This window comes from Pinus tabuliformis, chromosome 7 (assembly GCF_031772625.1).
Source record: "Pinus tabuliformis cultivar Carrire ecotype Pingquan chromosome 7, CPIR1, whole genome shotgun sequence".
Taxonomy (NCBI): Eukaryota; Viridiplantae; Streptophyta; class Pinopsida; order Pinales; family Pinaceae; genus Pinus; species Pinus tabuliformis.
This window is the reverse complement of record NC_142293.1, coordinates 147,102,274-147,129,769: the sequence shown is the minus strand read 5'-3', so window position 1 is coordinate 147,129,769 and position 27,496 is coordinate 147,102,274. Positions and strand designations below refer to the sequence as shown.

The 27,496-nt window shown below is 40.1% G+C and overlaps 1 protein-coding gene across 1 annotated transcript in view; it reads left to right on the top strand.

The window, feature by feature from the left end:
• LOC149246270 (uncharacterized) overlaps nt 1-27,496 on the top strand; it is a 109,427-nt gene that overhangs the window by 23,932 nt on the left and 57,999 nt on the right. The gene's annotated exons all lie outside the window — the stretch shown is intronic.

Here is a 27,496-nt window from a genome sequence, read left to right as displayed (position 1 = left end):
ATTATAACTTTTCGGATATTATCAATAACTGGTCCTTATCAACTTGATCATTGAAAATTTTTGCAAGTATAAGCAGGGAATGCCCCCTGTGGTGTGTGAGAGACCAACCCTAATCACTTGAAGCGGGAGGATTAAATCCTCAACGAATGTCTATTTAAAAAGTTCTAGTTACCCACCACCTATGGGTAGTATGCATAGGAGAAATTTTTTCTCCTAGATGGTCCTCAGTCGGCAGCCAACAACCCCTTGCAGCGACCAGATAGCTCGATCTGCCATTATCTCCACCACTTGCGCCGACAATGTGGTTCCTCGCCCATCTATTATGATCATATGTTTGAAGGTGGGCCTCCTGACCTCGAAGGCATGGCTTTTCATTGGTATAATTAAGCAATTTTCTCTACTTCTCATGGACACTTTTGGGCATGGATCAGTGGAGGGATTCGACGGAAAGGGCAGGTTAGGTTTGTGCTCTTGTCTCCTTTGCCTGATTTGGTGATTAGCCTTGTATTCTTAGTCCCGTGGGATCTCCTTTATTGGCCATTAGCTTTAGGGTTGGCACTGCATGGGAAATCCTGATTTTGGTTGCGTGGTCCTGCTTCTTGACACCATATACATCACTCCCCTCCCCTCATTTTAGCCCCATTCATCTCTTTTCCCATTTGGGTGCACATGTCCACTGGGTCCACATAGGGTTAGCCTCCCCCTCCTCTTGTCCACACCTTGGGTTGGGCCTGAAACAATGCCCTGATGGTTGATCCAACTAAAAAGAAAAGAAAAAGCATAATTTGGCCACTCTCAACAGGAAATGTGCCACAAAATGCAAAAGATGGACAAGACATACAAATTTAACACGTGGGCAAAAGCCAAACATGAGCTCTACCCCTTCTCTATGGCCATCACCCTGGTTCCTATGGGCCCTAGATGAGCCCCCTCCATCATTAAAGAACTCATGGTTGTCCCAACCCCTCGTGGGCGATGAATTGCCCCACCTCAAGGGGGTATCTACTGCTATATCCTAACACATCATGCTCTCATCCCCTGGAGCCTCGAGCAGTTTTGAAGAAAAATCAATCAAAGGCAAAAGGCATACCAAGAAGGGTGGGAAAATAAAGGTTGGGGTAACTCATGTACCACAATTTGCTCCTTGCTACGCTCATATACCCAGGTGTGAGCTTCCCTTAATATAGCTACCCTTGTACCATGGCATGTGGCTTGGAATTTTCCCTTGATACCCACTCCATACCATCATTATATCACTTGCCAACTTCCACTTGATGGATGTACCATGGATATGTCACCCCCTTTAAACGCTAAAACCACCTAATAGGGCAATTGGTTTACCCCCTTATAGAGTTTGGAGACACTTGTACATGCGAAAGCCCACTATGGAAGGGCATGCCACCATGAAGTGCCCCACTGATTCCATGATTTGTAAGCTCTTTTACTTGATTATTCTAATGATTTGTTGTATTGGAGGGCAAGGGGATGCGTTGGACCTTATGCAAGATTGCAGGTGGGTCTCCATTTGGGGATTTGTCTCCCTATACAGGGTCCAAATCCTCCATAGGGCCACATTAGCACTTGTAGGGTGAGCGTTGAGAGCCATGGGCCTTCACCTTAGCAAAGGTACTTCATGGATCCCCAACACCACTTGGTTCACCATACCCAGCGGACTCCACACTTGCACCATACACTTGGTAGAGGTTCCAGGGTCCAGATGAGGAGGTGTCTCATTCCAGGAGACAAAGGGAGAAGGGAGGGCCTATGTCATCACCCTAGCCCTTACAAATGATCTACTGGTATTATAGACCCACTTGGGAGCAGCACATGTGACGTACTTGGGAAACAAGGGGCCAACCCCTTGTCCACTATGTTTGGAGTCCATTCTCTCACCATGGCACACTTTGGACTTTATTCGGCCTTCTTAATCACCCAACGACTCATTGTATTGATTGTTCTTCCCTCTTGAGAGGTTTATTTTTATGTTATTGAGCTGTCTTGGTGGGCTTGTCACTAAGGGATGTTATTATTGCACATTATTTTACTATTTGGGGCTTAATTAGGCCTAATTAGGCAAATCAAACTCTTTAGAGATCATATAAATTGATGAGAGGTGATTCATTTCTCTCATCATCACTTGGATTTGGAATTAATAGCTACTTGGAGAATTTGGCATTCCCTTTTGGTCCTTGGAGCACGAGCTTGGTTTTATGGATGAATTTTGATGTTTGGATACCATTCTCTTGGTCTTGGAGCTTCATTCTTGTCATGATTTGATGATTGGATATACTCATTGTACATGTAAGTGATCTCTTTTTTCTGTTTATTCTTGTATTTATCATATCACATGAATGTTGCTGCGATCTTCGCTACCTAGGTCTGAAATTTATTGCTACTCTATGCGAAACGGTGCAAATTTTGATCTTTTGAGGCATTGCATACATTGCATGTGTCATGTATGAATGGGTGAATGTTCCAAGAGGTTATTTTTTATTATACCTTGATAAGTCATCAAACATTGCACATCGAAGTTTAAAGCCCTTGGGGAGATGCTCTCATGCCCTAATTGCCATTCGAAGTTGGCTAAAGGCCTCCTTGATTGGGATAATTCTCTCCATATCACAAATTTACCCTGACTCCATCCTCCCAAAGGCAAGGCATTGATCCAACCACTGGTGGTCAACTTAATATCTTTCTCTTTCTAGGCCTAGCCCTAATAGGTCACCTAGGGCATCAATCAAATTCCATTCTAGCCATCCAATCACCTCGATTTTTGGTCCACTACTGCGCTGGGGTTTTGTCTAGAGGTCCTCCAAGTTTGAAGCAAATTAGACAGTGGAATCCTGAGATATAGCAAGCCCTAGCCACAAGACCAATTCTTGCCCTAGATTGACTTGGGTTAGTGTCCTCATTGGGATCATTGCATTCAAATCTCAAAAGAAAATTAGTCCTTTGATCCTATTCCCTACCCTAATTAGGTCAAGCCTCATTGGTTTATCAACTCCATACCCTTGACTTAGTTTTGGGTCCACTTGGTTCTGTGTGGTCCCACAACTTTGTAACTCCAATTCCACAAGGATTACATAGAAGTATTTTATCCATAAGGATCCTTAGGTCTAGGAAGCCCCTTGTTAAGGCACATCTTCCAAACCTAGGCCCAAGAATTCTCTTAGTCCTTCCTAGAGAGCCCATTGCTTTTGAAGCAAGCAAGCAATCTAATTGAGCATCTCTTGTGAATAGGCCTTAGGAATCACTCCTTATCCTATTATTGATCCATTAATCTAGTGATTCTTCTTATACAGTGTCTCCTCTCATTGGTGAAAGTCCATAAAGAGCAGAGAGCCTTAACTGAGGTGATAATGGGCTATCGCTTCGTTGTTGCCCCTTGACCTAGTAATTTCTCTATAGGATCCCCTCCTAGGACCCTTGATAGTTTGAGCGGTAACATTTTGGCACCTTTGCAGGGGACACGAGGCGCATGTCTTGTTTCCTTTACAACATCATTGATATATCATTCTTGACAACTCCATTGGAAGAACGAAGCCCGAGTTCTTCATTGAACTTTAAGGTAATGCTTGTAGGGTGAAGCAAGCATCTATCAAGGCATTTTAATTCAACTTGGCGACTCCATTTTGGCATTATATGCAAAATCAATAGCCTTGAAGAAGTCCAGGCTCCGTGGGAAAGATTGGATTTGTGGGCTAAGCTTTGTGATCATTTGATAGAGCATGAGAACGAAGACTTCATACTCAATTTCTATAACAAGAGCAGGTTAAACCTCCACAACATAAGGTAGGAGTATGAAGAAAGCCCCACAAATTACCTCTTGTCTGAGCTTGCCTATTATACTGGTGCATTCAATTCCTTGTCTCACAAGATCAAAGAAAAATATGGCTCATTACCAGATGAGGATTTGGATGACCAAGATGACCAAGAAAGCAAGGATGATGAGCATACATCAGTGGTAAAATTGGAGGCCAATAACATTGAGGTGGGAAACATCTCCTCCAACGTTGATGAAGAGTTTGATCCTGAAAGCCACCATATCCTACAAGAAAGAATGGACAAATATAGTAGGTCATGCAGGGGGTTAGTAAGGGAATATAATGCTAAGGAATTATTCTTCCATTTATACAAGCAAGAGGAGGAGCTCTATAAAATGAAATGTGAATATAATAAGAACCCTACTGATGCTCTCCTCCTAGAAGCATTTTACAAAAGTCATGTAACAAATACCTTAGCTACTGTTCTCCAAGAGAAAAGGAAAGAAGAGAAGTCTTGCTTGCCAAGCAAGTGAAGAATTTTTGAGAATCTTGATTTGGGAAATGGGTATGATTATAAAGGTGAAGGCCCCATAGCATCTCAAATCCATAAGAGTGAGCCAAACGAAGAAGAAAATGCTCCTCCCCTTCCTAATGACAACATTGGCCCTTATGGAGCACTTCCTAGTGATTGGAGTGGTCTCTTCTTTACATTCCAAGATGATTCAATCAAAGAAGAGTCTTCCAAAACTGTGGGTAATTCTGATGACTCTGATGTAAAAGAGATGGAGGAAGATGCTTCCTTTAGCCATGCCATTAATAAAGGGTTTTTCTTCATGTTTGAGCATTCCTCCCCTTATTATGCCCTTATATCGGAAATAGATGTTTCTGATGAGGTTCACTCCCCTAGTTTTGATGAGGCACTGTTTTCCCCTATGAAAAACCATGAATCGTGGTTTTTCCCCACATACGATGATGATTCCACTTCTTGTTTTCCCAAGAACCAAAATAATATCATCCTAAATGTGTCTGAGTCATTCACTCCTTCCTAGGATGATAGACCTGAGATAGTTCTTCATCAAAGATTCATATACTTCATCATTGACATTTCCATATTCTGGTTAGAGGATCAAATTCAATCCTCTCGATTGGTGCCTTTCCCTTTGTCCAGGGTTCCTTTCTATGGCATATGGGGGTCTTGTTTTCCCACTTCCTGCCCTTGTAGCCCCTCATATTATTCTTCCCATCTGTGTTTTTGGATCCATTGCAAAAATAATTGTGTTCTTGTATTGATCAATTGACATGTTGGTTGCATTGGATCTATGATTATACTTAACATGCGCATAATGTAATATGCATGTTAGGGTAGGATGCATTACATGCTGATTTTCTCATTAGAACTAACATCATATGATATTATCATGGTAGATTAGCTGCATTTAGATTAAAATTGAATGGAAAATGATTTTACTTTCTTGTTGATTTTATGGCCTAATACTAAGCATGGGTGATCATAAGACACTACAAAAACATGCTATCCCGTGTGCTTGGTCTTTGATATGTGCAGGTAACAGGTCTATGGTCCTAAGAGATTGCTGGTGTACTGATGACCTCTTGTTCGAGTACGTTTGTGCACTCTTCTCGGATCTCATGTCCTAGTTGGAGCTAGATGTTACCCACCACTAGTGGGTAGTATGCACAACATAATTTTTTTCTCCTAGATGGTCCTTAGTTGACAGCCAACAGCCCCTTGCAGCGACCAGATAGCTCAATGTGCCATTATCTCTGCCACCTGGGTTGACCATGTGGTCCTTCGCCCATTTGTTATGATCGTATGTTTGAAGGCGGGCCTTCTGACCCCGAAGATATGGCTTTTCATTAGTATAGTTAAGTAATTTTCCTTACTTACCATGGACACTTTTAGGCATGGATCAGTGGGGGGATTCAACGGAAAGAGTGGGCTAGGTTTGTGCTCTTGTCTCCTCCGTCCGATTTGGTGGTTAGCCTTGTATCCTAGTCCCGTGGGATCTCCTTTATTGGCCATTAACTTTAGGGTTGGCACTATGTGGGAAATCTTGATTTTGGTTGCGTGGTTCCGCTTCTGGGCACCATATACATCCACTCCCCTCCCCTCATTTGAGCCCCATTCATCTCTTTTCCCATCTGGGTCCACATGTGTCCATTGGGTCCACATAGGGTTAGCCTGCCCCTCCCCTTGTCTACACCTTGGGTCGGGCTTGGAATGATGCCCCGAAGGTTGATACGGCTAAAAGGAAAAGAAAAAGCTTAATTTGGCCACTCTCAACAGGAAATGTACCACAAAATGCAAAATATGGCAGGGACATACAAATTTAGCACGTGGGCAAAAACAAACATGAGCTCTACCCCTTATCTATGGCCATCACCCTGGTTCCTAGGGGCCTTAGATGAGCTCCCCCCATCATTAAGGAACCCATGGTTTTCCCAACCCCTGGTGGGCGATGAACTGCCCCACCTCAAAGGGGGTATCTGCTGCTATATCCTACACATCATGCTCTCATCCCTTGGAGCCTTGAGTAGTTATGAATAAAAATCAATCGAAGACAAAAGGCATATGAAGATGGGTGGAAAAATAAAGGTTGAATTAACTCATGTACCACGATTTGCTCCCTCCTACACCCATATACCCAGGTGTGGGCTTCCCTCACTATAGCTACCCTTGTACCATGGCATGTGGCTTGGAGCTTTCCCTTGATCCCCATTCCATACCATTGTTATATCACTTGCCACCTTCCACCTGATGGATGTATCATGGATATGTCACCCCCTTTAAAGGCTGAAACCACCTAATAGGGTCCTTGGTTAACCCCCTTATTGAGCTTGGAGACACTTGTGCATGCGAAAGTCCACTATGGAAGGGCATGCCACCATGAAGTGCCCCATTGATTCCATGATTTGTAAGCTCGTTTACTTGATTATTCTAATGATTTGTTGTATTGGAGGGTAAGGGGATGCATTGGATCTTATGGAAGATTGCAGGTGGGTCTCCATTTGGGGATTGGTCTCCCTATACATGGTCCAAGCCCTCTAGACTGCCACATTGGCACTTGTAGGGTGAGTGCTGAGAGCCATGGGTCTCCACCATAGCAAAGGTACTTCATGGATCCCCAACACCATTTAGTGATTACTCGTGTTCCACCTTTTGGATGAGGATGATGCACTTGGTTCATCGTGCCCAACCGACTCCACAGTTGCACCATACACTTGGCAGATGTTCTAGGGTCCAGATGAGGATGTGTCTCACTGTAGGAGACAAAGGGAGGGGCCTATGTTGTCATCCTAGCCCTTACAAATGGTTTACAGGCATTATCAACCCACTTGGGAGCACCACATGTGACTTACTTGGGAAACAAAGGGCTAACCCCTAGTCCACTATGTGTGGAGTCCATTCTCTCACTATGACACACTTTGGACTTCATTAGGCCTTCTCAATGGCCCAAAGACTCATTATATTGATTATTTTGCCCTCTTGAGAGACTTATTTTTAAGTTATTGAGCTATCTTGGTGGGCTTGCCACCAAGGGATGTTATTATTGCACATTATTTTATTATTTGGGGCTTAAGCCTAATTAGGCAAATTGAACTCTTTAGAGATCATATAAATTGATGAGAGACTAAGAAACCAGATTCGTTCTAAAGCCCTCTCATGTCCCAAATCCCACGAATTGGACATGATTCGATGGGACACAGTGTCCTGTGATTGTGTCTGTTGTGTCTTGAATCGTGGGATTTGATGGACACGCAAATCTCGAAATCGTGTCCATTGTGTCCCGATTTTAGGACATATGTACAGTGTTCCACGGGGACGCGACCCCCAGGGTCGGGTGCGTGCACCCCTCGCACCCCACGCACCCGGGACGGGGAGTCTCTTGGGGGTGCGTTTCCCCACGCACCCTTTTTGGGGAGTCTCGGGGAGACGCAAGGGGGTGCGTTTCCCCAGCGTGGGAGTCTAGACTCCCCAAGACTCCCCAAAAAGGGTGCTTCTGGGCGTCCCCCTTCAGTGTGGGAGTCTAGACTCCCCAAAAAGGGTGCGCCTGGGCGTCCCCCTTTAAATTTGTCTAATAAGACTTAAAAATTAAAAATTAAAAATCAAAAATTCAAAAATCAAAACCATTAATTTTTTTTTTAAACTAAATAACTAAAACTTAAAAGTCTACAAAAAAAAATTAAATTAAAACTATATAACTAAAACTTAAAAGCCTAAACCTAAAAGTCATGAAAGGCAAAACTTAAAGTTAAAAGCTCATTTCATTTCAATCCAAAGTCATTTCCATTTCCACACAGAGGCATTTCCAGACAGCGCTGAAATACCATTTCCACGCACAGTTGAAAGCGTGAACAGTGAACACGCCCAACCAACCTCCCTGCCGCCGCTGCTGAGCCAAGACTCTGAGCCAGTCGCCTTGCATTGCTCCAGCCCACTGTTTGCCTGAACGTTGAGACGCTAAGCTGAGGGACGGTGAGCCGAGTCATTGTTGTAGAATGATGAACCATTAAATGATGAATGATATCGATCAATGTATTTGAATATAAAATTGATTTTTATTTTTGTTTTTTGAATCTCATGGTATGTATGAATAATAATTAATTCAATAATGAGACTTGTCACTTGAGTATGTCATATGAATGATGTATGTATCAAAATGAATGATGAGGATGGATCAATGACTCAAATTTCAATTGTCTATTTAATATTTTTATGCTTTCATTATTGAACAGTGGACAATGAATATGAACTTGAATTATATATATATATATATATATATATATATACCTTGACGACTCCCCGCACCCCCGAAATTTCCCTAAAATTTGAGAGTACTCCCACACGTCCCCCCTGTGCGTCTCCCCGCACCGGAGTCTTGGTGGAACATGGCATATGTACCCTAGAAAAGCATGTCACATGACCAATAAACCCTGATTTGGGCTCATTTGGCACTCACTTGTTAGATGATCCAAAAATAAAATATTAAAGCTGGAATAAAATAATTATTAATTTAAGATATTAAATTAATAATTATTATTCTAGAATGTTTAAATATTTAATGGAGACATTTAGGATTAGTATATTGTTGTAACAAGATATGACTCTCCAAATGTGTCGTATTTTAGGCTCTATTTTAGGAGATTAGTTAGCTAGTTGTTTTGAATAGCATTTATTGTAAATGGACACTTGTTATTTAATAAGTGATCCATAATCAGAGGTAGTTAGGACATTGAGCTTATAAATAGCTCATTGCAAGAGTGTTTGGTTGTTCGGGTGTAAACTCTTGCAAAATCAAATATGTAATTGTTTTTGTTTGTTTGTTTGTTTTTTTTTTGTCTGATTAATAAAATTATGTGTCTGAGGACACTTCTGCCATTATTGTGGTATCAGAGCTCCAGTAATGCTGCAGTTGATGTGAGGATCACTTAGGAGATTAGTTAGCTAGTTGTTTTGAATAACATTTATTGTAAATGGACACATGTTATTTAATAAGTGATCCATAATTAGAGGTAGTTAGGACATTGAGCTTATAAATAGCTCATTGCAAGAGTGTTTGGTTGTTCGGGTGTAAACTCTTGCAAAATCAAATATGTAATTGTTTTTTTTTTTCTTTGTCTTTATTGTTCTGATAAATAAAATTACGTGTCTGAGGACACTTCTGCCATTATTGTGGTATCAGAGCTCCAATAATGCTGCAGGTGATGCGAGGATCACTCTTGAGTGTGTCTTCTGCGGTGAGTGTGTGGGAGCTTCTAGCAAAGGGTTTGGGTGCATTTTGGAGTCGATTCAAGCAACAAGTAAGTGTGTTTTGCTTCTATTTTTTTGCATTTTTATTACAACAATTTGCATGTGCATTGTTTTTACAAGTTTATGCATTTTTTTCTTTATTTTTTTACAACATTCATGGCTTAATCAAGGGCAACAGGGAAGTGGCAAAAGAAGGGGAAAAATGTCCCCATTGGTGATGCCCCTCCTATTCCAATTTCATCAGGGTCTGCAAGTGACCCCTCTATTGGAAGTGGGGTTGCAACGACATCTTCAAATGTTGAGGGTAGAATGAATTTAGAAAGACAACATGCTCAAGAAAACAAATATCCCTTGTGGAAGTATGTCACAAGAGAGCAAGGGCCTGGCAACAAGTTGAAGGGAGGAGGCAATGTTGCTTGGAAATGCAACTATTGCAACAATCATTTCAGGAGCACTTATTACCATGTGAAAGCTCATTTGTTAGCCTTACCAAGTTGTGGAATTGCAACATGTACACAGGTGTCTTTAGCTAGGAGGAAAGAAATGGAAAAAGAGGCTGATGTTGGTGTGGCAAGGGTGGCTGCATCATCTAAAAAAAACAAGAATGAAGATCCCCTTCCATTTTTGAGGAAAAGAAACCACAAATTTCCATTTTTGAGGAAAAGAAACCACAAATTTCCCCTTCCATTTTTGAGTTTTGGTGGGGCTGTGGATCAAGCAACAAAAAGAAAGGTTGTGGCACTTGGTCCAGTGGACGAGATTTTTCAGAAAGAGAGATGGGAAGAGCTTGATCTCACCATTGCATTCTTTTTTTACTAACACTTCATATGCTTTAATGTTGCACGCTCACCTTTATTTCTTGAGAGGTGTCGAGCTCTAACTCAAGGGGATCTATCAGGGTATGTGCCTCCTAGGTCAGAGAAACTTAGAACGACATTGTTGACTAAGGCAAATAAAGAGGTGGACAAAATGCTTGAGTCTATTAAATCAGCATGGCCAACATTTGGGGTTAGTATTGTTTCGGATGGATGGACAGATCCAGCACTACACCCACTCATCAACTTCATGTTGTCTTCTTGAATGTGTTGGTTTTCTTGAAATCAGTGGATGCACTTGGACAATACAAGGATGCACAATATATTGGTGAGATGTAGGTGTTGATACTTGTGTGCAAATCATTACAGATAATGCACTTGTTTGCAACGCTGTTGGCATGATTGTGGAAGCTAAATATCCACAAGTATTTTGGACACCTTGCATTGCCCATTCCTTGAATTTAGCACTTAAATCTATTGCTTTTGACGTGCCTTGGATTGGAAGTATTATTGAGGATGCATGACATATCCGCAACTTTGTACAAAATCATACAAATGCCCTCACAATCTACAAGGAGTACACCAATCTATCATTGTTGAAGATTGTAGATACACAGTTTGCCTCTTCATTCATCATGTTGAAGAGGTCGAGGGAGGTCAAGACCGCTCTTGGGGCCATGGTTATTTCAGAGTTTTGGTCTTTTTAGAGAAAGACAGATCAAACAACCTCAAAAAGAGTTAAGGACACAGTGTTAGATGATGCTTGGTGGGAGAAGGTAGATCTCACTATTAAGATCATGGACCCTATCATTGCTGTGCAATGATTTGCAGATATAGACCAACCCATCCTAGGAGAGGTTTATGAGGGATGGGATGCCATGATTCAGTCTGTGAGGACCATTATTTTATAGAGTGAGTGCCTCGAGTATGAGACATCATTAGAGGCGTTCTTCACCACCATACATGATATTTTTGTTAGTAGATGGGACAAGAATTGCACACCTTTGCATTGTTTGGCTCACTCATTGAATTCAAAATACTACAACCATGAGTGGTTTAATGGTGGACCTTCATGCAAATTCCCTCCTGACATGGATGGTGAAATTTCACAGGGGAGGAAGGATGCATTGAGGCAGATTTTTCAGGATAGAGCATATGAGGTGGAGGATGCCTTTGTAGAGTTTTCCATTGGCTCTGAGCGATTTGCAGGCTATGATGTGATTAGAGACGGGGGGGCTAAGAAGCCCTATTCTTGGTGGGCAAGTCATGGGGTAAGAAGCCCTCCTCGACAACAGTTAGCCATGAGGTTCCTCTCTCAGGTGACTTCATCATCTTGTTGCGAGAGGAATTGTAGCACATATGAGAATTTGTATAGTGTCAAGAAGAGTAGGGTTGAGCAGTCTAGGGCAGAGACAATGGTGTAGGTGCACACCAACCTTCGTCTTATTTACAGGCAGAGGGATGAGTGGTTGAAGGGAAAGACAAAGATGTGGGATGTCTTTCCTGATGATACGGGTTTGGACAACAGTGTTGAGTTGGCATTGATCAACTTGGATCTTAATGAGCCAGTGCTAGAGCTTGTCACTTTTGATGATGCTGATACTATTGAGGGGTCCTCCTCCATAATAGCATATGCAAAGATGACATTGGATACAGAGGAGAGGGATGCAACAAAGGAGAGCAGTGGTGACCATGACAATGATGCTGATTTTGAAGATGATGATTGATGACTGATGAGTCATGAACTACCTACTACCTTGAGGCTTGTAGTTGTTTTGTATTTGCTATTTCTATTTGTCTTCGGCATTGCTACTACCTATGTAACACATTTTGATTTTGATGACTTAATGAGAAAACTGCAGTTTCTTGTCTTTGTCCTATTGGATCATTGATGAATCTGTCACAATTGTATTTGTATGCATAATGTTACTTTGTAAAACTTACACATTTTAAATTTACAATGTAAAATCTAGATCTATGTCTGAATTTGTATCATGAATGAGAGTTTGTGTAAGAATTATCTATTTAATATTAATTTTTATATATATATATATATATATATATATATATATATAATTTTGTTTTAATAGAATAATATATAATGTGTCCTGTTCCGAGGGGTCAACGTGCTTGTGTTGGACACTCGATTTTTCTTGTCCTACGTGTCTTGTGTCAGGTTTTTTAGATGAGAGCTGATTCATTTCTGTCATCATCACTTGGATTTGGAATTAGTAGCTACTTGAAAATTTCATATTCCCTTTTGGAGGATGAGTTTGGTTTCATGGATGAATTTTTGAATTTCATATTCTCTTGGTCTTGGAGCTTCATTCTTGTCATGATTTGATGATTGGATATACTCATTGTACATGTAAGTGATATTTTTTTCATGTTTATTCTTGTATTTATCATATCACATGAATGTTGCTGGGATTTTCGCTATATAGGTCTGAAATTTTCTGCTACTCTATTCAAATGGTGGTAATTTTGATCTTTTGAAATGTTTCATACATTGCATCTGTCATGTATGAATGGGTGAATGTTCCTAGAGATTATTTTTGATTATATGTTGATAAGTCATCAAACATTGCACATCGAAGTATAAAGCCCTTGTGTAGCCTCTCTCATGCCCTAATTGCCATGCGAAGTTGGCTAAAAGGCCTCCTTGATTGGGATAATTCTCTCCAAATCACAAATTCACCTTGACTTCATCACTCCCAAAGGCAAGGCCCTGATCCAACCACTAGTGGTCAACTTAAAAGATTATTTTTCGCCTTCTCTCTCTTTCTAGGCCTAGACCTAATAGGTCACCTAGGGCATCAATTGAAATCCATTCTAGCCATCGAATCACCTCGATTTTTGGTTCAATACTACGCTGGGGTTTTATCTAGAGGTCCTCCAAGTTTGAAGCAAATCCGACGGTGGAATCCCAAGATATAGCAATCCCTAGCCAAAAGACCAATTCATGCCCTAGATTTACTTGGGTTAGTGTCCTCATTGGGATCATTTCATTCAAACCTCAAAAGAAAATTAGTCCTTTGATCTGATTCCCTACCCTGATTAGGTCAATCCTCTCATTGATTGATCAACTCCATACCCTTGACCTAGTTTTTGGTCCACTTGGTTCTGTGTGATCCCACAACTTTGTAACTTTGATTCTACAAGGATTACATAGAAGCCTCTTATCCATAAGGATTCTTAGGTCTAGGAAGTCCCTTGTTAAGGCACATACTCCAAACCTAGGCCCAAGAATCCTCTTGGCCCTTCCTAGAGATCCCATCACCTTGCTTTTGAAGCAAGAAAGCTATCTAATTGAGCCTCTCTTGTGAATAGGCCTTAAGAATCACTACTTATCCTCTTATTGATCTATTCATCTAGTGATTCCCCTTATACTGGGTCTCCTCCTATTGGTGAAAGTCCATAAAGAGCAGGGAGTCTTAGCTGAGGTGATAGTGGGCTATCACTCCATTGTTGCCCCTTGGTTTAGTAGTTGTTCTATAGGATACCCTCGTAGGACCCCTGCTATTTTGAGGGGTAACAATTCTCATTTGAGAACAATTTAACAACCAACATTCTTCTGGTGCCGTTGTCGGGGAGCGAAATTTTAGTTTTATTTCATGACTATTACTAATCCTTTGTAGCCTCATATTATTTTTGGGTTAGATGATCAATGCAATATTCTAAATGGTCTTTATAACTAGCCTCTGCAGATATCCTGTACTCCTAACGAAATCCGAGGAAACTGGGAAGTCCTAGCCCAAGAAGATGAGCATGCGTAACCAAATTCGAATGCCCCGCAATGACAAGAAAGGTTGAGGCATTGATCTTTTTGAAGAAGGTGCACATTCTTAGTACGACCAGGTACTCTTATAACAAACGCTTTTGTATATTTTTGAATTTAGCGATATGATATTTAAAACCTATTAGCGACTCCTGTTGAAAAGTATAACTAGGTTCAATCTTCATAATGACGTGTAATTCTGATTTTATGTAATTAATGAAAAGAAGAAAAATAAAATTATTATTAATACTTGTCTCGTGGGTTTCATGAGCAAGGAATTTTATTTTAGTGATGGCTCCCATTGTGAGCCTTTAGGTTTTGTCATCTAGTCATAAAAGTCATTGTCATGTATGAAGGACCCTTCTTGGGCATATTATATTTGTATATGAGTCAATGGAAATGTCAAGTAGCCCTCTGAGACCAAGCACATACATTAACCTCAAGTCGGCTCAAAATGAAAAATAAGATGCTCTCCAAAAGGCGTGTTGGCCTAAGTCATGTCAGCGAATTTACAAGGGCAAACTACTATTTCGGTCATCTTCAAGTCTGTAGTTTGGTAGAATTCTGAGTTGGAAAAAGGAGTGCGAACTCAACTAGAAGACAACCTACTAATCAACAAGGAAGGGAAGAGGAAGATCAAATTATTTGGCATTGTTTTTGGGTTGGTTATCTCACACGTGTGGCTGTAAATCTAGGGTTTCGGCAGTGGTATTATAACAGTCCAAAAGAAGGTTATTGGAAGGTCTCCAAGACAACGTCATAGCTAGCCAAGTTCATCTAGAGAAGCCTCCAATTAGAGTGAAGAAGGGAAGCACCTCCAAACTTGTTACACATGTGAAATTGCAGTAATACGTGTTGAGAAATCTAGGGCATAGAGATTAAGTGATTTCTCTTCTCTTAGTAACTACTTGTGAGTTCTTTTTACTTCGGTTATTAGTGTTCTTCTTCATCAAACAACTACCAATGCATAAACCATAAAGAGACAAGAGACACAGAGTATAAGCTATCAACCAGGGCCAAAACATCTCACTCTTTGAGAGCAAAACTTGGACAAATTCTTCTTCTTATAGAGACTTCAATTGACGAATACCAAGACCAAGACCCTTGACCTATTTGCCACTCCAAGACCAAGACACAAAGCCTTCTTCCTCTTCCTTGAGTCAATGCTAGTCAAACCCCTTTGCTTCTTCTATTTCTCAGCTTGCCTTTTGAATTTTGACCACTTGATTTAGGTTTGCAACTTTTGGTTCCAAATCATAAACCCTTGATCATATAGTTGACTACCTTAGACCCTTAACAAGCCTCTCTTTAGAAGGAGACTTCTTCCTTTTGATTTGGCTTCCCTTTGACTTGTCCTTCATCCCAACTTGGTTACCTTTTGATGCTTGTAACCTTCTCGGCCTCCTTGCTACAACAGACAGTTCTGAAACTTCGTATGTGTGGAGATTCCTTAGCCCAAAACAGTCCCAAAACAATACTGGAACACTTCGCAACTTCTTCCTCTCTCCTCGTTGGTTCTTAGGCTCCTTTATCGCCTTCGCACTGTAATAATTCAGACTTGCTGTGCCAAAAATTTGATCTCTGAAATTAGGCCGAGCTGCCTATTTATAGTGGTTGGAGCCTCATAATAATCCAACTTGTCATTGAGTGAGCCGACTTATCTTTAGGAGAGGTTTCGTCATTCCTTTAGAATCCAATTTGCTAGGAGATCCTTTGTGCTTGTCTTGGAGGGATTTATACTTATTTAATGACTCATACAAAATGTAACATGCCCAGGAAGGGTCCTTCATACATGACATTGACTCAATTTGTTTTTTATGACTAGATGACAAATCCTAAAAGCTCACAATGGGAGCCATTACTAAGAATAAAATTCCTTGCTCATGAAACCCATGAGACAAGCATTACAATAATAATTTTATTTTTATTCTTTTCATCAATTACATAAAATCACAATTACACATGTCATTATGAAGACCGAACCTAGTTAAATTGTAGATCTGTGGAAAAGAGGCTGCAGTTTTAGGGTAGCCAAGAAGTGCAGTGAAGGAAGAAGTTTGACTTGTGTTGACTTGTGTAAGAAGGAGAAGCAACAAAGAAGGATATTTGTGACTTGGTCTTGGAGTGGCCATTCTGTCAAGGGTCTAGATCTTGGTCTTGGTATTCTTCAATTGAAGTCTCTATAAGCAGAAGAAGTTGTTTGGGTTTTCCTCTCAAGTGGGAGAGGTTTTGGCCTTGGCTGATAGCTTATATTCTGTGTCTCTTGTCTATTTATGGTTTATGCATTGGTAGCTGTTTGATGAAGAAAAACACTAATAGCTTAAGTAATAGAAGATCCTAATCTAAAGAAGTAAAAAGCACTCACAAGCAATTACTAATAGAAGAGAAATCACTTAATTGCTATGCCCTAGATTTCTCAACATGGTATCAAAGCTAAGGTGACTAAGTCAAGGAAGGGCATCTTATCAAGGGACACTCAAGGATCAAATCTCAAGGAAGGCATCAAAGTGAAGATCATCTTGAAGTCAAAGGAAGCATCATAACCCTAGATCAAAGAAGTCTACAAAGAAGTATTGGGATCATCATCAAGAAAAGAAGGCTAAAACCCTACATCTACTCAAGCTAAAGTGTTTTGAAGACTATTCATCCAAAGGAAGCTAGATCAAAAGGCGATGTCATCTCACTCTCTATGGGATCAAGGATCATTCTTGAAGAAAACTACCTTCATCAAGGAAAAGTTTTCTATCCTCTATATCATCATCAACATCATGAAGAAGGAGCATCCTATCAAGTAAGTGTCTTTATGTCCACATATGAATCTGTCAAACTGTCTTTTTGCAAGGAAAGCAACAAATTGGTTGGGGCTTCAAACTATCTTGCATGGAAGAAAATGATAGATCTAAATCTCATTGAAAATGAGGTTATGGAACTTGTCAAAGGTTCTATCACTAAACCAAGAAAGGAAGATGCTCAAGCTCTTGCCAAGTATATGAAAGGGGAAGTTAGGGCTCAAAGGATTCTCATAGAATCCAACAAGGATCCCCTCATCGTACACGTATCTAAACTCGAAACTTCAAAGGAAATCTATGACAAATTGGTAGAGTTGTATTCCGTAAGCACTGTTGGAGAAGTCATGCCTGATAGAGAAATGACTATAGTTGTATTAAATGCACTACCGGAGGAGTGGGGTAACTTTACTTCAAGTATTTATGGGAAGAAAGAAGCTACTCCATTCCAGGATCTATGGTCACTGTGCAAGATTGAAGAATCTAGACTAAAGGCCAAATCTGATGTGGGAGTAGGTGAGCAAAATCAAGCTTATGCTGCAATGACAAAAATAAAGGGACAATTTGGAAAGTTTGGTCCTCAGAAAAAGAAGAAGAACATGGCTAAAATACAATGCTATGGGTGTCAAGAATATGGGCACTATAGGAGAGATTGTCCTAAGCTCAAGAAGGACAATAACAAAAGAAGAAGAGAAGAAGCCCACATCACCAAGGAAGTGGAGGAAGTTGAAAAGAAGAAATCCAAAAAAGAGGAAGTAATAGATATCCACTATTGAGATAATCTTCCTCACATAAGTTCTTTTCGAGTTCCTAAGTCTTCTATTGTAAGATATGGCTATCATGATTCACTAAGTAAAATAATGGGATGCATCAAGGCATCATATAAGTATTGAAAGCAAGAGCTCAAGACATCATCATAGAGAAGCATGAAAGATGGTTAGAATCTATGGAAGTCAAGAATATAGCTCTTGAGAATCGCATTGGAGTCATAAGTGGCAAGGTCATCTAGTTCAAGGTTCATCATACATTTGTCAAAAGGAAACATCTGCTGATGGGGATGCTTTAGGTCCTCAAGATTCACTGATGAAATCTTCATTGAAAGGTTCATCGATCATAAGGGGAAGCAAGTGTTTCATCAAGAATTCCAAACTTGTGGAATTCATGGGATAATCGTATGGTGACATAAAAGTGAAGCAAATGAAGGGATTGAAGCTCTTTCAATTAAGGAAGCTGCTGTAGGAAGTCTAATGACCCAAAGGAAAAATGAGGTATGTATGCTTACATTTGATATTGTGGAAGTCATGTCATATGGTTGCAAAGAGCACGCTATAGAACATGATCATGAAAGGATATCCTGTCTCAAAGGGATGCAGGAATGCATGGGTCATGCATTCACTAGATGAAATCAACATAATATGTCCTCATATGAAGTATGAGGTGGTTGACTACAATTGAGGAACTCCGATTGGAAGCTCCCGGGAATGAAATATGTGAAGAAAGGAAGGAAGAGATCGTGGAGTATGCAACCATGGTAAAGGCAATCAACATTCGAAAGATCAAGAAGATTTGACTAGGATATCTCCATGGAAGATATGAAGACTCTGATGGAGTCTAAAAAAGAAAGAGACCCTTGACAATATATATCTTTGGGAGATGTGTCGATATGTATGCAGGATGCTGACGCAAACTAGAAGATGTCATGATGAAAGACCATCACAAAGGTAATGTTGATTCTAATATTCATTTCTTTATTTTTGAACAAATATCTGAATGGGTTTATGCAGGGTTGCCAAGGAAAGATCTATGGATGTCTTCCACCACCAATGCACATGTAGTAGGATGAAAGATCCTTAAGTAAACATGGCATGAAGGCTAGATATGGTCTAATGGATCACTTTCCGATGATGACATGACTGACTCATGGAGGAAAGTGATGGATGGTCAGTCCCCTATGTAGAAGTCCCAAACATGAAGACTCCTAGATAACATAAAGAGGTTCATGACATCGTGAGGAGGAAGTTCTTCAAGTAGCTAGTTGTCCCATCATCTCCACCCGAGGAGCTGTTGTAGGCCCCTAATTAAGAGGGAACCTGGAAACAAGTTTTTTACTTGGAAGAAACTTGGAAATTCCTAAGCCAAGTGGGAGCTTAGGTACATTCCTTCCATAGGAATGAGTACATTCGTTTATTGGAATAGATATGCCCTCCTTAATTAAGAGGGAGAGATAGACACATCATTCTTGTCTTCACTTGGGAAGACAAAATGGAGGATTGGGTAAACATTTGACATCCGATGCTCTTTGAGGATGAGTTAGGGCATCCAAGATAAGAGTAGTCATGAAGCACTGATATTCTTTGAGGACTGGGAATCCAAGATAAAAATAGTCTTGGTGGAACACACTTTGAGAATCCGGGTGGGGTATGTTCCAAGAGAGACAATAATGAGGGTGTCTATACATCAATGGTCTCGCTAGCATTGTGCTCAGATCTCGTGGAGAGATAGTTAGTCAAGGCCTTGCTATGTATAATGTGGCAACGCTGGTTGATATGATGCTAAATAGATGTGTTACCAATCCGAATCTTTTTATGAGAAATTCTTCAGATTGAGAATGACCAAGTACCATTATGAATACCTCCCTAGTTAAGAGGGAGCGTTGAAAAGTGTAACTAGGTTCGGTCTTCATATTGACATGTGTAATTGTGATTTTGTGTAATTGATGAAAAGTAGAAAAATAAAATTATTATTAATGATTGTCTCATGTGCTTCATGAGCAAGGAATTTTATTTTAGTGATGGATCCCATTGTGAGCCTTTAGGTTTTGTCATCTAGTCATAAAAGTCATTGTCATGTATGAAGGACCTTTCTTGGGCATATTATATTTGTATATGAGTCAATGGACATGTCAAGTGGCCCTCCAAGACCAAGCACAAGCATTAACCTCAAGTTGGCTCAAAATGAAAAATACGATGCTTTCCAAAAGGCATGTTAGCCTAAGTCATGTCGGCTAATTTACAGGGGCAAACTACTATTTATAGGCAGCGCGTGTTTCATCTTTGGCACAAAATTTCAGTCATCTTCAAGTTTGTAATTCGATGGAAGTCTGAGTTGGAAAAAGGAGTGCAAAGTCAACTAGAAGACAACCTACTAATCAATGAGGAAGGGAAGATGAAGATTGAAGTATTTGGCACTGTTTTGGGCTAGTTATATGACACGTGGCTGTAAAACTAGGGCTTCTGTAGTGGTATTTATAACAGTCCAAAAGAAGGTTATTGAAAGGTCTCCAAGATAGCTTTATAGCTAGTCGAGTTCATCTAGAGAAGCCTCCAATTAGAGCGAAGAAGGGAAGCACCTCCAAACTTGTTACACATGTGAAATTGTAGTAATATGAACTGCGGATCTGTGGAAAAGAGGCCGAAGTTTCACGGTAGCCAAGAAGTGCAGCGAAGGGAGAAGTTTGACTTGCGTTGACTTGTGTAAGAAGGAGAAAACAACAAAGAAGGATATTTGTGGTTTGGTCTTGGAGTGGTCATTCTATCAAGGGTCTAGTCCTTGGTCTTGGTATTTGTCAATTGAAGTCTCTATAAGAAGAAGAATTTGTTCAGGTTTTCCTCTCAAGTGGGAGAGGTTTTGGCCCTGGTTGATAGCCTATATTCTGTGTCTCTTTATGGTTTATGCATTGGTAGCTATTTAATGAAGAAGAACACTAATAACCTAAGTAATAGAAGATCCTAATCTAAAGAAGCAAAAAGCACTCACAACCAATTACTAATAGAAGAGAAATCACTTAATTGCTATGCCCTAGATTTCTCAACAACTCCAAGCTGGATACTCCAAAACGTATTACTTTGTCAACTTTTGACTTAACTCACTCAGCCTTAGACGACCCAAAACTCCTAGTGACCATTGCCAATAGAAGAAAACGATTTGAGGAGTTTAGACAGACTCACTTAACATCACCGAATCCCAGAAAAAGGGAAGGTCTACAACCTTTAACACCTACTCGTGAGTCTGATGTTACTGTTGCGCCATCAATTTCTCAGACTGTAACATAGTCTATCCCTGTTTCTTTCTTTTCTCCCAGAGTTAGTCCACTCTCTTCTCCATACGAATCTTTACCACCCTCTCCTCCTCCTCCCACAATGAATGCCTGGGTTAATGTTCGTTATCGACCCTTCAATTTGCAGGGTCCGTTACATGATATACTCTAAAAATATGACAAAACGCTCCCTAAATTTGACAATGAGGGCTAACGTACAACGGAAGAACACGTAGAATTCCAAGACTATTGTGAAAACCTTGGCATTGAATATGAAAAAAATCATTTAGAACTTTAGCTGCCAACTCGATTAACTCTATATAGCGGTTACTAGAACTGTTTCTTAAACGGTTTGGTGTCAAGAAAAGTAACCAATTATGGCTCATTGAATTTGGAGCTTTAAAGCTTAGGCCTGACGAATCAATTAGCGACTTCAATAAGAGATTTATGTAGTGTTATAAACAATTGTCAATTGATGTACACCCATCAGATACCGTGGCTGTAGTGGCTTATTTAGCCACTCTCGATGATGACCTCTCACCTAAGCCACCTGACACAAGGACATGGGACACGTAGGACACGGGGATTCGAGTGTCCGACATGGGCATGTTGACCCACCGGAACATGACACGTTATATATATATATATATATTGAAAATTAGATATTTCTTACACACATTCTCATTTATGATACAAATGCATTGATTCAAACATAGATCTTCATCTAGATGTAAGTTTTACAAAGTAACATTATGCATACAAATACAATTGTGACATATTCATCAATGATCCAATAGGAGAAAGACAAGAAACTGTAGTTTTCTCATTAATTCATCAAAATCAAAATGTGTTACATAGGTAGTAGCAATGCTAATGGCAAATAGAAATAACAAATACAAAATGAAAACAACTACAAGTATAAGGCAGTAGGTAGCTCATGAGTCATCAATCATCATCATCAAAATCCAAATCACTGTCATCATCATGGTCAACGCTGTTCTCCTCTGCTGCATCCTCCTCCTTTGTATCCAGTGTCATCTCTGCATCTGCTGGTGTGGAGGATGACCCCTTAATAGTATCACCATCATCAAAACTGACAGGTTCTAGCACTGGCTCATTAAGATTCAAGTTGGCCAATGCCAACTCAACACTGTTGTCCAAACCCATATCATCAGGAAAGACATCCCACATCTTTGTTTTTCCCTTCAACCACTCATCCCTCTACCTGTAAATAAGACGAAGGCTAGTGTGCACATACACCTTTGTTTCTGCCCTGCACTGCTCAAGCCTGCTCTTCTTGACACTATGCAAATGCCCATATGTGCTCCAATTCCTCTCGCAACAAGAGGATGAAGTCATTTGAGAGAGGAACCTCATGGCTAATTGCTGTAGAGGAGGGCTTGTTGCCCCATGAGTATGCTATCTTTCTAAATTAATTCTTCCCTCAACATTTGAAACTGTTGTTCCAGCCCCACTTTGTTGGAAATATTGAGAAGGGGGGTGAATCGGTGTTCCTTAGCAATTAGCACTTTTAAATCTTTTCAGAGCATTAGTTAATCTTCAATTATTATTAGTAATAACAGTAAATAAAAGAACACAATAGGCACACGAATTTTAGGTGGAATACCCCCTCCAGGTCAAAAACCACCGAACGCTTTTCTAATAAATTCTTTGATCTTCAACCCCAACTAAAATGGAAGCAACAACTTCCTAGAATTCTAGAAAAGCATTCTTCTCCAACTCCCATTGGAAGGATGCCCCAACGCCCTGGTTTCTTTATTAATCAATTGAATGGATGCCCCAATACCCTAGACCAACCTACCATCCTGAAGTGTTCACAGACTCCAACCTGTAGGTGACTTCATGCACCAGCCTAGCACCTCCTTGCCACCCTATAAAGACAAAAATTAAATACAAAAGTGTGGAATCCCGTACTAGGGACAATGATCCACGATACAATATGATTTACAATGATTTTGATCGAACACCCAATCACACTATGACCTGTGACCCAACCATGGCATCATCCGAACAAAGACTCCTATACCTCCCAATAATGCCTTTTCGACTCTAGGTAGATTGACTCTTTTACAATAATGACTCTTCCAATGATGACACTTTTACAACTTTACAATGATGACTCTTGGCCTTGACACTTCTTCACAATATACAGATGGCTATCATGTCTTCAAAGGATGTCCTGTTGCAATACTTCCTTTGATTTGATACTTCTGCTCTTGAATTCTTGCTTGAAGTTGTACTTGAATCTTCTTCTACTTGCATGCAAAATTTTCCCAGCGAAACTAATCCCAAAACAAAATAAAATACCCTTCAACTTACCTCTGCTTGCAAAACACATGTAAGTGCATGATAATGAATAAATACAAATTAAAAATTACAATGCGTACCTGAAGTGTGCTTGTCACTTTTCTTGTTGACTTGCTGCAACAGTAGACAAAGACTCCCACTCTTGATATAGGCCTGGACTCTATGCAAGACTATATCCAAAACTGACCTAAAGATATATACAATAAAAAATGATGACAGACCCTAGACTTGTGATGGACCAAGTTCTAAGTACAACAACAACGACCATTCTATCAACTATGACAAGGCAAGTAACATGAACTTACAACATCATATAGATTTAACAAACTTGTTGTAGCATCAAGAATATGTAGCATAAAATGTGTAGTATCAAGAATAGGGCATCTGAAAAACTAATTGTGACATATAGAGACATAGAGATATAACTGAGAAACTGTATATACTTACGTTGTCCTGCAAAAACATGTCAGAGATGATACTCAAAATTCAAATGTAAACACTAATCATACATACCTTGCCGTAGGAGACTTACCCTTGACTGTTGATGTGTGGTCCTTACTGCAGTGATCCTTGAATGCATGCTTTTTCTTGCCTTCTAGGAGCTCGATATTGAATCTGTTGTATCTATGTAATTTCAGATCTCCAGGGTCTGAAATTTCGTACTGTGATAGCCCTCTGAGTCCTCTTTCCAACCCCACAGGTCTGATCAAGATTGGATTCTTCAAGAAAGAGTTATGCCCAATCTCCCCTGATGACTTGATTATAGCTTGGTTCAGTAGAGCGAACTTGTACGAAGTGCCACATGTCACTGTTGCAACCTTCGGCCCCGAAAATGATACCCAACAAACTACAGTCCGCCCTCTTTCTGTCACTATGTACGAAATTGGAATCCAATGCTCAGAGAGAAAGTTATGACGATTTTCCCAACGTCACCTGTTTGACATGGAATTCGGGACTCTGCAAAAACCCTAACTTCCTCATATCATATCTCCGAAAATATAGCGAACGAAGATTTGAAATTCAGTCACAAGGTTCATCAATATTTCAGCTCAAATGGGTTTTAATTTAAGCTTCTAAAGCTTCGCAGAAAAAAGTTATATCGAAAATTCCACGATGACCTATTTGAAGCCACAAAATCCCCACTAGAGGAGGATATGAGGGTCATTATTTATATGAATGTCTTGAGTTGAGAGGGTCCTCAACATGTGAACGTTGGAGGGATTTTAGGAGCAAAAAAACATTATTAATTATTAACTATTAAATGACCACAACCAATTATGAGTGCCATGCCACAACCCCATAGGGTTTTAGCCCACTGACTGGGGTTACTAGCTTCAAACATGAATATTTCTCAAACTGTGAAGAATTACGTGGCGTGCCATATATCAACGGAAACATCTCGACGAGTAGAATCCATCCAGAAGATCCTTGACTCAGAATAGAGTAAGTTGTCAAGTCAAAATGCCCATGTAAGATCAGGGTAGCCCCTGGTGCTGCTTGGGTTGACATCAATGACAACCACTGATCAACACACTTCCAATAGTGGGAACACTCGCAGACCTTGATGAAATTGGAACAGGAGGGGCATCTCCAGTGGGGACATTCTTCCCCTTCCTTTGCCCCTTCCTTGCTGCCCTTGATTGAACCATCAATGCTGTAAAAAAAAAAGAAAAAATGCACATGCAAATTGCTGTAATAAAAATGCAAATGCCTCCAAAATGCTCCCATACCCTTTGCTATTCGCTCCCACACACCCACAACAAGAGAGACAGATAAAAGTGAGGGTGAAATGGGCAAAACTGACATTTATGGGCTGCCCGACACGCTAATAAAGGGGACACGTGTCTTAGAATCGAGACACAACGGACTTGGTCCCTAGACACGATCGGAGGACACGTGTCCCACTAAATTGTGTTTGAGTCGCTCGATTCGGGACACACAAAGGGTTTAGGATGAATTCAGTTTCTTAGCCTCTCGCTAATGTTGAGAGAAAGGGAACCTCCTACTCTCCCTGATGCTCAAAGTGTGGCTTGTTCCTGCGAAGGAAACTTGACAACCACTGGAAAACATGGAGTTAGAGAAAGTAGGGCTGAGGGAAAGAAAAGTATTATTGAACCCGCCCCTCAACTCCCTAGTTCTTCACCTTCCCAGGAGTAGAAGATCGAAGAAATGTCAAAACTTATCATGTCCCTAACAAATAAAATCCAAAGGTTAGAAATTGGGAACAGGGCACTAGCCCTGCTCCCTAGAATCACCTTCTCAACATATTTTTCGCCCTAACGTCCAAAATTTGCCTAACAGATATCCTAATTTTCCTTTGAGATACGAGCCTCCCTATTGTCGCCCTTATAATCCTCAAATTTTGCAAAGGGGGCAACGAAGAGACAAACCCCCTATTCAACCTTTGTTAAGAAATAACGCAAATCTTTTAGAAGACTGCGATGATGAAATTGCAAGTCAACAAATGAACCCTGAGTAGGAGGAATACCCTCAGATTAACTGTGTCAACTCACCAGCTAACCTTGATCCTGTGCCTATCAATTATATTGATTGCAATTTCTAGACACCAGAGCTCCAACGCTTCGCAGAACATTTGGAAGCTTAGTTTCAACATAAATATAATTTAAGTCCTAAGAAGGACCATGTAGTCCAAGACGAAAGACTAAATAAATGTCCTCCTCCATATGATAAAATTCAGGATATAGCAAATGAACCCGATTTGCAGGATACAAATCCTCGACATGTCCCTAACTTCAATTTGCAAAATGAGCTAAATAAATTAAAGATTAATATCCCATTAATTGAAATGATTAAGGTACCCGCCTATAAGCAAGAAATTAATAGCTTTTTGCAAAACACCACTACCCCTGCTGATGAATTAGAACTCACTGATATGATCAATATACAAGATGACGCTCCGAAGATTACTATTAGACCACATATCGAGAAAGAAGATAACTTAATCCCACCAGTTTATGTTAGTTTAAAAATTCATGATTGGACTTACAATTGCATGTTGGACTTCGGGGCATCTCATAATTTGATGCCCATGGGAATCATGGACAAATTAGGGCTAGATATTACTCGGGAATACAAAGATTTATATTCTTTTGATTCCTGAAGAGTAAAGTGTTTAGGGATGATTAAAGACTTAGTGTTAGTACTAGCCCAAGTGCTAGTAAAGAGTATAGTCATGGATGTGGTAGTGGCGAATGTCCCACCTGATTACGACATGCTTCTATCTTGAAGTTGGGGAGCCAAATTCGGTGGCTCTCTACAACTAGACTTATCCTACACTACTATTCCTGTCTTCGAAGGTGGTACTCGTTGCCTATGTAGAGAATCCCGACTCACTTATACTATCAGCTCAGAAAGATATCCCAATAACTCCCCAATTTATGCTTATGATCCTAACTTAGGAAATTTTGTTTTAACCGTATCTAACGAAGAAAAGGCTTTGATGCATGAGAAAGAATGCGAGCCGAAAATGCAGACATGCACTAACTTTGTCTGGAAGTTGTTCTTTGATGGTGCATCATCTAAAGTCAGATCAGGAGCAAGAGTTGTTTGATTCCCCAGAATCAACAAAATGTAACCTTCCCTTTCAAATTGTGTTTTGAAACTACAAACAACATCGCTGAGTCTAAAGCTCTCATCCTAAGACTTGAAACAACATGAAAATTTAATATCTAGAACTTGGCCATATCTGATTATTTCGAATTGGTGATTAAGCAGGTGACAATTAAATGCCAGACCAAAACATCCTCAATTGAGAGCTTATCAGAATCAAGTTTGGGATTTAATTGATAACTTTTTCTCCATAATTAATTTTACTATTTTTCTTAGAGAAAGAAATTAATTAGTAGATGCTTTGGCCGTAACTGCTACAACTTTTGTCCCACCTGATGAAACAAAATTGAAATATGAGATTGAAATTTTGTATCGACCTTCCATCTTTCACAATGTTAAGCATTGACAGGTGTTCGAGGATGACCAAGAAATAAAGAGATTTAAGGAGGCTATGGGGGAATTTTCTGAACAATGCATAGACGAAGATCCTGAGGATAGTCAGATAAATGCTAATGTCTCACAGTTTCAAACAAAGATAGGGAAACACAATATCTTCCAACTCAAAAACAACTATATTCCAAGAGGATTGATTCCCCTAGAAAAAATCTTTGATTGCAATGATGTAGGTGCATACCCAACCCTCAAGCCA